The sequence below is a fragment of the Desmodus rotundus genome, chromosome 7 (assembly GCF_022682495.2).
Source record: "Desmodus rotundus isolate HL8 chromosome 7, HLdesRot8A.1, whole genome shotgun sequence".
Taxonomy (NCBI): domain Eukaryota; kingdom Metazoa; phylum Chordata; class Mammalia; order Chiroptera; family Phyllostomidae; genus Desmodus; species Desmodus rotundus.
In genome coordinates this window covers 18,703,408-18,715,494 of record NC_071393.1, presented here as the reverse complement: position 1 = coordinate 18,715,494, position 12,087 = coordinate 18,703,408, and the positions used below count along the sequence as shown (strand labels likewise).

At 54.4% G+C, this 12,087-nt stretch overlaps 1 protein-coding gene across 1 annotated transcript in view; it reads left to right on the top strand.

The window, feature by feature from the left end:
• The first annotated feature begins 3,491 nt into the window (after positions 1-3,491).
• Positions 3,492-12,087, top strand: part of MYO18B (myosin XVIIIB) — a 219,972-nt gene continuing 211,376 nt past the window's right edge. Inside the window, exon 1 of the mRNA XM_053928945.1 lies at positions 3,492-3,771. The gene's annotated coding sequence lies outside the window, so the exon portion shown is untranslated. The remainder of the gene's footprint in view (positions 3,772-12,087) is intronic.

The window sequence follows — 12,087 nt, the reverse complement described above, 5'->3', positions numbered from 1 at the left end:
TTACTCTTCTTGTCCCCGACCCCCGCATCAGTCTTGCCATCGCCTCAAGATTCGACTGTTGCCCGTGATTAGTCAGGTACTTACCGGAAGGTTCCCCAGGCACTCCCTGTTCCTTACAAATCAGCTGTGTTTAAAAACACCACCTCTGGAAGTGGCCTTTTGAATGGGACTTTCTTCTCGCTGTTTCAAGATGATTCAAAATACGGGGTCACAGAGGCAAAAGCCTTCGTGTTCGATGAAACCTTGGTGAGGGGTCCTTTTCGTGTGGACCATTAAGAATGGACATGAAACAGAAAGATCTGGACGGTGAGGGGCGGTCCCTCATGGGCTGACCTTTCTCTCTGCCTGTCTGCCTGTTAGCAGAGCCGGCCCTGTAGTAGTAACACTTGCTGTCTTCTTGGCAGAGTGGGATGCCCTTAAAGAGAAAAACCCGTTTTCTACCGCGCAGGGCTATCCAAAGTGAAGCCGTGAATTAGGTGTTGTCAATCTAGATATTGTACCTATGAAGTTACTTGTCTTTGCTCCTTTCACACTGATCGTACCAGTGGAAGTTCACGGTCCTGTGTCAGCATCCTTCCTAGCGCACGTTTGAAGTAGGATCCTGCTGAGATGCTGTTGCATGTCCACGGTCACCCGCCCTGTGTGTGGTGTGTCACCCTCCGTAGTACCGTCTTTTACAGTCATTTTGGAGCACCTGGGCTGGTTTCTCTGTGTTGATAAACTGCATATATAAATCTCAATAAAAAGAATCTGTACAAAGATGCCTCCTTTGGTGTGCTGCTTGCCTCCCCTTGCCCCCCTAATTAAAAACTGCATTTATCGAGTTGCGAGACAACAGGAGGTGACTCACGCTGAAGAATCCTGACTTTGGGGGAAATGCACGAAGAGGCTGATGTTATAAAGAGGAAAGGGACAGCCCGCTGGCAGGCATTTCTGTTGGTTTCGTGGATCGTTGGAGCTCAGCCAATGCCATGGCTTCGGGGGTTTGGAGACTGACTGCCCGTTCCTCCTGTAAGATGTATCGAAGGAAGGAGAGACAGCCAGGGCCATGAGCAAAGCCAGCGGGTCCGTCTTGTCTCCAGTGTGTCCAGGAGCTATGCCAGGCTCCCCAGCATACTCCTGGGGCCATCTTGGGTTTAGGGCCTTTCTCCATCCCTGTTCCCGCAGAGACATGCTGATGACCCCATTGTGCATGTGCCTGTCAGGTGGAGGAGGTGTCCCCAGAGCCACAGTGCCTGGGCACAGCTGTCCGCTCGTGGGTCCACAGATCGAGGGTAGGGTGGGCACTTCCTGTCCTTGAGCTGGGAACGCCCCCTGGGTCTTGCTAGTCAGGAGAGAAGGAAGTCACAGGGGCCCTGTAGCCGTGAGTTTGCCTGGAAGGTGTTTGTGCTTGCCGATTTGAAAACGTTCAACGCCCGTGCGGGCAGCTCCCGGGGCAAAAGCAGCCTGAGGGAGCCCTAGGCCTGATGCAGCACAGAACTGGGCCTCCTCCTGAGAGGCATGCACGTCTGGTCTCTGCCCAGTACCTGGATGGAGGGGAGTAGCCCTGGGAACCCAACTCCCAGCAAGCTCTCCTTGGTCCTTAGGGTTCTCATCCTTAAGTTAGAGGAGTTGGATTAGATGCTCTTGAAGGACCATCCCAGCCAAACACACCCCACGTTTCTAAGGGTAACTGTGAGGGGCTCAGGGTGGACGTCCCCAGAGAGCAAAAAGGAAAGGCTCCCTGTCACCCCCTCATGTCCCTGGTTTCTCTGTGTTGCCTTATGGGTAACTCACTCCCCCTTATAAACCGAACCTCAAAATCCCTTCCTCTCCCCCAGATGTAATCACTATTTTGGATTTTCTTTAGTCAGTTGCTTTTCTGAGTTTTCCATTCATCGTTTTCTTTTCTTGCAGGTTTAGCATCCATGTGGGATGGTGTCCCTGAACGACACATTGCTTAGTTTGTCCATAGTGGACTTTGCATAACCAGGATCGTCCTTACATGGAATTTCGAAGCTCGATGTCCCTCCCTGAATGCGATGCTGTGACACTGGTCCGTGGGCCTGTGGCGGGCCTGTGGCTGGTCTGTGGGTCTGTGGTGGATCCGTTTGCCTTGCTCTGGTTTTCAGCAGCAGGAATGCACTGTGTCGATCCATTCCACGGCCGATGGGCTTTTATTTCCTTCACAGTTTTTGTCTGTTTTTACAGACACTGCCACGGGAAACATCTGTGGTCATGTCTCCCGGACGTGACCTTTACTTGTGTAAAGGTTTCCTTGGGGGTGGAAGCCCCCAGTCGTAGGGTGTGCACCGTGTTCACATGTTCTAGAAAACACCAAAGCGTTTTCAACAGGGCTCCGGCTGGGTGCACAGTGACGACTGGCTGGGCCGCATTGTCACCAGCACTTGAAAAGTAGACTTTCCTTGTTTTTTCTTTTAAATTCTTATTGATTTGAGAGAGGAAGGGGAGAGAGAGAAACATCAATTTGTTGTTTCACTTACTGAGGCATTCATTGGGTTGCTTCTTGTATGTGCCCTGCCTGGGGATTGAACCTGCAACCCTGCCACATTGGAACAATGCTATAACCAACTGAGCTACCGGGTCAGGGCCTGAGAACATTTTAGGAGGTTATTTGAAGGTGGCTTTAGGGATGATGATGCAGTGGCGACATGGGCCCCAGTGGGCTCACTCCGCCCCCTCTCGTTGCCGCTGGGTCTGTAACTAGGGTCAAGTCACATCGTAGCCCAGCTGGGGACGTGCTGTGCCTGTAAGGCAGGAAAGGAACTGCCCCCCATGGTGCTGGTCGGAAGCGTCCTTAAGAGAAGCAGTGTGTCCTGCTCAAATGCCTGTGGGCTTTAGAGTCAGAAAGACCCGGATTTGAGTGCTGACCCCCACACAACCCTCAACTCCCAGCTGTGTGGACCTGCATGCCTCACTTAACCTGTTGAAGTCACTACTTTTCTCCTTCTAGGCAGTGGAAGAAGCAGATTTTAGGGCATTCTGTTTGGTGCAGCGTTTAAGACAGCGCCCCCTGGAGCCAGAACTGCGTGGGTTCGAATCCTGACTCCACTGCATGGGGCAAGTTGGTGAACCTTTTGGTGCCTCAGTTTCCCCAACTGTCAAATGGGCATGGGGAAACCCTGCCTCATAGGGTTGTCAGGGAGAGTAGATGAGGCCATCAAAGGCCTCAGCTTGGTGTCAGACGTCTGATAACTGCCACCTGCTTCTAGGGCACAGGTACGCACATGCACGGCTTGTGGACTGAGAGGCAGCAGCGTTAGTACATGTTATTTCCTCCCAGAATCCAGCGGGAATGGAGACTGGGGCTCTCCTTGCCCAACTCCGATGGCGTCCAGTTACCTGCATGGGGCAGAGGCAGAAGTGTGGGTGTGTGACCCGGCCGGGGCAGGAATGACGGGGGGGAATGTGTTTGTGTCAGGAGGTGTCCCCTCCCCTGCTCTGTGCCACCAAATATGTCCATGCTCCCTGATGCCTGGTCAACGGCCACCCCGGGCTGCCGTCTCCTGGCCAGACCTGGAGCTCACCGGCTAATTTTAGAAATGACTTGTCGACTCAGCTGCTGCTATCACATTGGCGCAGAGGGCGGGTGGGGGCAGGGACAGGGAGGAGCAGGCAGGGAAGGGGCCGCATGTGAGAGCGTGTGGAGGGGTGCCTGTGACATTTGTCCTCCACCCCCGCTTTGCTGGCTCGCTGGGGTCTCCACGCTGCCGCCTGGGAGACTTCTTGGGCAGGAGTTGTTCCCGTGACCCGTGGCCTCGCGTGGACAAGGTATTGTGAGCCTGGGTCTTACGATGGGCACTTTTGGAGCTGCTGGGCGAGTTTTAATTCCCCTGAGTGAGTTTTGGGGGCAGTGGTGGCAGACCTCAGGGCTTTCGGTCCGTTTTAGGCCTTTCTGGTGTGGATAACCTCTGTGGCCTTGCCTGCCCACCCCTCTCTTAGAAAACAAGAGAATTTGGGGGGAAGGATTTTAGAACAAAACACCGGGGCATGGACTCTTTTCAGGATTATCCTTGTCAGGACCCAGCTGTTTGCTAATCATTTTAAAAGATATGTTTAGAGTCACGAGATAAGCTTCCCTGCGGAGTCTTGGCCAGCGGGCATTGGGGTTCCTGTTTTCATCGACTGCCAGTGATTTCCACTTACCTGGTCATCACTTCATGGTCAGGGAGCCAAAGTCTGCTTTGTGCCTCTGTGGAGGATAAGCCTTGATTCCAGTGATTGTTTTTTTGTTCCAGATGAAGCCACTCGGGTGGGGGAGGGGAGCGGTGGTGGTTCAGGGTGGAAGGCTTGACTCCTCTGTGCTGACTCGATCCTCTGTCCTGGCGGAGGTGTTTTGTCTGGCACCCCCGCTACCAGGTGTTTCTTTGAATGGAGATGTTCACAGGCCTCAGCGCGGCTGCCGGGCTGGTGGGGACAGAGGGGCTGTGCTTCCTTTAATGTGGAGCTCCCTCTCGGGAGTCCCTGGGACCTCAGCAGCTGCAGGCCTCAGAGCCACTGCAGCTGGTGGCTGGGTGGGAAAAGTCCAATTGCTCCCAAGCTGCCCTGTCTGGCCTTGACCTGGCAGGGGACTGGGTTTCCATCCCATGGGACCCAGGAAACTGGGCTGCTACTTTCACTTTGGGGCCAGCTGAGAAGATGCCTGCCTGGGCCAGTGCACTTGCCCCTGGAGGCTGAGGGTCCCATGCGGGCCTCTAGTGCCCGACAGGATGGTGGTTCCCGTGGGGACTGTCTTGGCTGTTGGCCTGAGTGGTGGTCGCCTGTAACTGGGTCATATGGCCAGGGAGGGTGGGGGAGGCCGTGTGGTCTAGGCTGTGGCTGCGTTCTAGATAATAACTACAGAAATGGGGTCGGAGCGGGGAGGAGGAGGAGGAGGGTCTGCATGCCACCGATTAATAGATATTTCGGGCCACCTGCACACACGCCTGGTCACCTTGAGTAGCCTAATTTGGGCTCCACTGTGGCTCCTCTGTGACCTTGGACCAGTCCTTCCCCAGTCAGAGCTTCCCTCTCCCCTCCCAGCACCTGAGGGGGTGGGGCCAGACCTTCCCAGAGGTGTCTTCTGGAATTCCACACCAGGGCAGTGTCTCCCCAGGGTGGGTCCTTGATTACTCCATGCACCAGCCTCACCTGGGGCCTTCTGCACTGCATACCCCCAGGCTCCTCTCAGAACTACTAAACCACCCTGGGGGTAGGAGGCCAGCAACCCGCAGACTTCAAACCTCACCGGCGGTTCCACGGACATGGGAGAACCGCCCCCCCTCTGCCGAGAGCTCATCGCAGCCACGGACGCTGCTGCTCAGCACCCGCCCTGTCAACACGCATCGGGTTGTTGCACAAACAGGCAACACCCACGGTGCTCTGTTAGGGTCTGGCTGTGGCAAAACTTCACAGGGAGGAGGAGCAGGCCCTCGGGGTGGCGTGCTGGGGTGGGAACAGACGGCCCCCGAGCTGAAGGGAAGCTTCTCTCGCTGCCAAGAGAACAGAAGCTCTGGCTGGGTCTCCACACGGCCACCACGAGGCAGCGCTCGAGTGGGTCCTGCTCCACCCCGCAGAGAAAAACAACCGTCGGACGGTCCAGTCGAAGCAGGCGGTTAGCTGCTGTGGCACATGGTGTACCCCAATTTTTTAAATTAGTAAACTCTACTTCTCAGGGCAGTTTTAGGGTCACAACAAAATGGAGGGGAAGGTCAGAGATTTCCCACAGACCCCCGTCCTCCCGCATGCACGTTCTCCCCCATTAACGACACCCCCCACCGGAGTGGGGCATGTGCTTCAGTGGACGGGCAGAGTTCACACTGGGGCTCGCTCTCGCGGGGGTGCGCGTTCTGTGGGTTTGCACACGTGTATAACGGCACACGTGTATAACGGCCCGAGTCCGACCCGCCACTGGAGTATGGCACGGGACGATTCCCCTGCCCTGCACACCTCTGTGCTCTGCCCACGCCTGCCTCCCCATCCTCCCCAGCTCCCGGCAGCCCACTACCCTTGTTACTGTCTCCACAGCTTTGGAATCGCACAGAATGTAGCCTTTTCAGATGGGCTTCTTTCACTTCCTGACCTGTCTTCGCATGGTACCCTGAATCTTCCAACCGCGTGAAGTTGAATTATTTAAAAAATGTAGAAAGGGGATTCCAGACAAGGCAAAGGGCTCCTGGGTGCTGGGTTGAGGTCACAGTCAGCTTCATCTGTGAACAGACAGGGCAGCTGAGGCACAGAGAGGGGAAGCAACTGGTTCAAGGCCACACCATCTTGTTAGGACGGCATTGGGCTTAGAACAGGCCCTGCCTTTGAGGTTGGCATTCAGAGAGCTCAGGGAGCCCCCGTTTTAGGAATGACCCAATTCGCCCCCAACCCCCCAAAACCTTCTCCATCAGCACTCTTCCAGCCTCAAAGGAAAGGATTAAATAGCTTCACGGGAGAACCTCGCCCCGGGCCATGACTCACTCACCTCCGTAATTTTCCTTTTCTGCTCTGCTTCCCACGGAGTCTCTCCCTGATGACTTTTTCTTAAAGAACTGTAGTTTCTGGCAAGGAGGCAGGAAAGAGCCTTGAGAATCAGCTACGTGGATTTACCAAATTTACCAAATCCGCAGCCAGTACTCACTCTGAAAGGCAGGAAGGTCAAGGTCCGGGCTCCTGATGGCATTTCTCTCCGCCCATAAAAGGATAAATGCATTTTCAGCTGTGCTGGGTATCAGCCGGGGTTTGAGTTTCAGCTTCACGGAGGCCAACTGGATTAGCTGTTGAACTGGGGGAGAGACGGTTGCCCCATGGGATACAATGTCTCATTCCCCCTGGTCATTCCTGTGGGCTTGGGCTGGAGTTATTAGCCCCATTTCACAGATCAGGAAGTGAGCGTTAGAGGCTGACGTGGCCCAAGGTCATGGAGAGTGAAATGAAACTGGCACAAGGCGACTTTGTGCCGAAGCCGTGGGCTCTTTAGTCTAATAAACAACTTGAACTATGATCATAAATTATGCAACACTGCTTCACAGAAACAGGTAACAAAACCTGTTCACACTCATTGCCGTGTTTAATCCATGAATGATCGGGGTGGGGGGGAACCCATTTTATGGAGGATGAAATTGAGAACCAGAGAGGCTTATGGCTTGCCCACAGACACGGAGCTGGTAAGTGGGTGATGGGTCCAGGAATTTTGGCTTGTCTTGTTCTGTCAAAGTGGGTCAGCTCATTTTCGTAGTTCTTTCTATTACTGTTCTCTCCCATTTATTGTTCAAAGAGCCCTTTTCCCCCACCTTGCCCTCTGTGACTCTCCCATCTAGCTGTTCTCAGATTCAGCCAGAATGAGTGCCCTTCAGGTGCTATTCATTTATAATAAACTGGTGATCGGGTAAGAAGCCTGCTTCTCTGAGTAATGTGAGCTTTTCTAGTAAAAGAACCCAAGGAAGGGATCACGGGGGCCTCTGATTTATAGCCAGTTGGTCCTCTCTCATCTGTGGTTTCGCCTTCCAAGATTTCAGTTCCCCGAGGTCAACTGTGGTTTGAAAATATTAAATGGAAAATTCCAGAAATAAACAATTTGTAAGTTTAAATCGAGTGCCCTTCTGTGTCTCGTGACGAAATCTCGCGTGATAAAATCTCGTGCGATAGTCTCGCCAGCTGAAATCTCTCAGGTTCTGCCCGGCCCCGCCCCGGAAGTGAATCATTCCTTTGCCCGTTAGGGATTGGCCGGCACAGTTTGCTGTCTCCGAGATACTTCAGTGCTCGTGTTCAAGTTACGCTGATTTCAGTTAGTAATGTCCCCCAACCTCAAGCGTAATGACACTGACAATTCGGATATGCCAAAGAGAAGCTGTAGAATGTTTCCTGAGAGTCGAAAGGTATGTATGTAGCGGAAAATATAGTGTAGAAAGGGTTTGGTACTATCCATGGTTTCAGGTATCCAGGGGGGTCTTGGAATGAGATACCTATGCAGCAGTTCCCCTCCACCGACTTGGGTGGGGCAGGGGGACTACTGTATAGGTAGCAACGCGAACATGCTCTTGGCCTTGTAGCTGGTTGTTTGGATAGAAGCACAGGTAACAACCTGGATTTGCAATTGGAGTCTGCAGCGGAGGGTGTTCCTGTGAGACTGAGCCCCTCACCTGTGGAGTCTGATGCTATCTCCGTGTAGATAAGTTGGCACTGAGTTGCATTCTTGGACACAGAGCAGGTGTTGGAATTGGGCCCAGGAGCCTGAAAGACTGGGACTCCACCTGAGTCAGTCGGGGAGAGGGCTACAGTAAAAAGCCATCATAATAAAGGACAGTGGAGCCAAGTCCTGGGTGTGTGGGGTGTCTAGTACTCACACCACCCTGTAAGTGCACAAGAAAGGTGGGCGCCCCCATTTGACAGGCGGGGGACTTGCAGCCCCTAGAGGTTCCGCCACCAGCAGAGTGGGGCCCGAGCTTAGGTGTGAGACCTCCAGGACTGATGCCAGCCCCCTGAAGGGCAGAAAGCCTGCTGCGGTCGCCCTGGGCAGCCTCTTGGGGAGTGAGGTGTGCACTAATGCTGCAGGGCGCAGCCTAGAAAACCCTCGGGGGACAGTAGCCGGCGTTCTGCAGGATCTGGGAACCGTGAGAAACTTCTCCCCTGAGCACTGGATGAAGGCTCTCAATGAGAAAATTGGGGCGGACCCCATAGGTGTCGCCGTGAACACCTTACCTGTTTCACTGGAGAGCAGGCTGGGGCCGGCTTGTGGCCATCTGGTGAGGCACCTCTCTGAGACGGAGGGAAAGGTGGCAGACCCCGGGCACTGGGAAAGGAGGACCCTGGTTCTGTTGCGTCAGGAGTCGTATGGTGGGAGCTGTATGGAGGAACTGTGGCCTTGGCCCTCCTTCCCTGGGGGCGGGGCTTTGACCACTGTCTTGTCAGCTCAGGGCAGGATCGTTGGCTGCCTCTGCAGTGGTCATTTGAGGAGTTGAGGAAAGGGACTCTTTATTGATGTGGGGGTGAGATTTAATGGGACCAGCGGGGTGAGGGTCAGCAAATGACCTCCCACGGGCAAGCCCAGCCCTCCACCTTTTCAAACAATATTGTGTTGGAACAGCCACACCCATTCATTTACACATTGTGCAAGACTGCTTTTGAAATGCAGAGTTGAGTCCAGTCTTGCAAATGGGACCCTACTCTCTCCGTGCATAAAAGGTTTACTATCTGGCTCTTCACTGAAAAAAAAAATCTTTGACCCCTCCCTCAGGAATGGTGCAGCACTGTTACTTTCTCCAGGACTGAAAGGGCAGGGGAGGGGCCTGTTGCCAGAACAGGAGAGGATAGCAGGGGCTTCCTGAAGGTGCCTGTGGTGCAGGCAGGCAGGCAGCCAGCCAAACCCATGGCTGCCCAGCAGGGGCAGGGCCGGGAGCACTGATGGCCTCTGATCTCTACAGGCGGGTGATCCCCATTAGCTGAACCCACCTGGGAGTTGGCAGGTGGAAGAGGTGGGAGATAAGTCTGAAGGGGCAAACAGAAGATACCCAACTCAGGAGCAGAATGAAGCGTGTCTTCCATTTTCCCAGCATCCTCCTCTTCCCACTGTCCTCTCATCCCTGAGTGCTTGGCTTGCGGTGTGACCTCAGCGATCTACCTCAGTGCTTGGCACCTAGTAAGTTCTCCCTAAATGTCGGTGAGTCATCCTGGGCTGCGGTCTCCAGGCCAGCTTCGACCATGGAGTCAAATGAAAATGAAAACGATTCAGAGCAGTTAATGGTGATCAAGCCACCTGCTTAGCATCTGGGTGTCCTCCCATTTTACAGCTGAGATAACTGAAGTTCAGAGAGCTTCCCAGGGTCCCACAGGGTAATGGTGGTGGCAGAACATGAACTTGGCCATGATAACATGCTGTCCCCTGTATACAAATGCAGACAACACAGGGGGGCATCAGAAATCCCTGCCACAGACTTGCTGCCAACGGCCTGCTCCGTCCCTTCTCAGCTGCACTCCCGATCTTTAATTCATTTACTCCTGCACTCATTCATTCAACAGATATGTACAGAGAAACACGTATGTGTTCTGGGCCCTGGGGCTATGTAAGTGAACAGAACAAATGCAAATTCTTTGGCAGGGGGAGTCAGAACCTAAACCAAAAAATAGAACTAGCACGAAGGGCAGTGATTAAATGCCGTGGGGTAGCATTAAAGTTGTAGGATAGGGTGGGATGGGGTGGGGTGCTATGCTGCCATTTATTTTATTTTTAAAAAGATTTTATTTATTTTTAGAGAGGGAAACGGAGGGAGAAAGAGAGGAAGAGAAACACTGATGTGTGAGAGAAACACCAGTTGGTTGCCTCTCATACATGCTCCCGCCTGGGGATTGAACTTGCAACCCAGGTGTGTGCCTTGACCCGGAATTCAGCTGGCAACCTGCTTTGCAGGAAGATGCCCAGCCAAGCCACACGGGTCAGGCCTAGGCTGCAGTTTAAACAGGGTGGTGAGAGCAGGATCACTGAGAAGATGACTCTGAGCAAAGACTTGAAGGAGGGGAAGGTGTGAGCCATGCACAAGGAATAGCATCTGAAGCAGAGGGAACAGTACATACAGGGCCTTGAGGTGGAAACCTATGTGGAGGGTGGTAACCAGGAGATCAGCATCACTGAAGCGGAGGAGCCAGGGGCAGGGGGTCATGAGGGCCCTGGGGGCCACTATCAAGGCTTGGCAATTTGTCCTATGAGACAGGTGAAGTGACTGGAGGACTGGCCGCTGTGTTAGTGCTGGACATCGGGGGTGACGGGAAAGCCTCGAGGGCCCCACGGGACCGCTCGGACCCTGTGCGCATGCTTGGAAAACTGTCTCAAGCCATGCCCTGGCTTTGGGGTTGGGGTGAATCTTTCACCAGCTTCCCTCCCCCTTTAGGGAAGACTTGAGACTCGAGACTTTATTCCATGAATTCTGAGCAGCTGGGGCCTCCTCATGGGCTTACAATAGCAGCTGACAGGGCAGGTGTGAGTTTCAGGCCTGGAAGAGAATGTGGTGGTAAGAACACTTGCTTAAATTAAGGCTTGACAAGTCTCCCCAGAAGGATTGGCCCCTGGACCTGGGTCAGTGGGGCTGGCCCGGAGCCTTGGAGGGGCAGGGTTCCGGAGCGAAGGACCCACACTGAGCTCCCTCTCACGGCCTGCCGCGTCCTCCGGGCACAGCCGGCAGTCCCGGCTGCGGACAGCCCGGACTGACAGCCAGGATTCTGCTTGGAGCCTTGAAGCTGAGGGCCATCCTTGGGAAGCAGCCATGACTGGGCCTGGGCTGGATGGGAAGGGGGGCTGCGGACAGGGCAGCTGCCTCACGTCAGGCCTATTCATAACCTGGGCTCCGCTCCCCAGCCATGTAGCAGAGTGGATTCTGGCTGTGTGTCACTCCAGGGCATTTCCAGCATCTCTCAAAGGGCTGAGTGGGGAGGGGTCTTCTGGCTCCCTCCTGTCCTTCAGCCCCTCTCCACTGTCTCAGCCTTCTGCAGATCATCTGCCTCTCCGGTGCCTTGGCAAGCTGCAGAGCCCGCACTGGGGTGGGGGTGGGGGTGGGGGGGCGGTTTCCTCAAGCCACAGACATGGCTGTCTGCACCTGGACACGTTTCCAGGGTCTCATGGGCACGGGACCTCATCAGAACTGAAATATCCCTTCTTGGATCTTTGGATCTTGAGATTCCCTCTGCGCCAGGCCTTGTGGGAGCGCTGGGGTCTCAGCCAGTATTGTCCTGGTAAATATTTAACAGCCGACTCCTTGAATGAAAACCCCAATCTGTAGTGTTTACCAATTGCTGTGGCTAGACACACTGCCAGGGCTGATTACAAGCTAATAATGTGACAGGCCCAACGCAGAGTTGGGGAGAGATGCTCACAGCGAGCTCTCGCGAGATGAGAACTGGCTTCAGCACCGCCCCCCGTGCTGCCAGGGCCCGCGCACCAGCTTCCGGGACTTGTCCCTACCCCTACCCCTACCCCTGCAGGGAGAGATCACCTTGAATGCTGCCCAAGGCATCTTCTTATGCCTAAGACACTGGAAGCAGTAACTCACAGGCCAGTGAGCCTTTGAAAACTCTGGGATGCTGGTTGCTCTGACAGCTGGGGACGGGGTGGCCTCATCCAGGAAGGGTGAG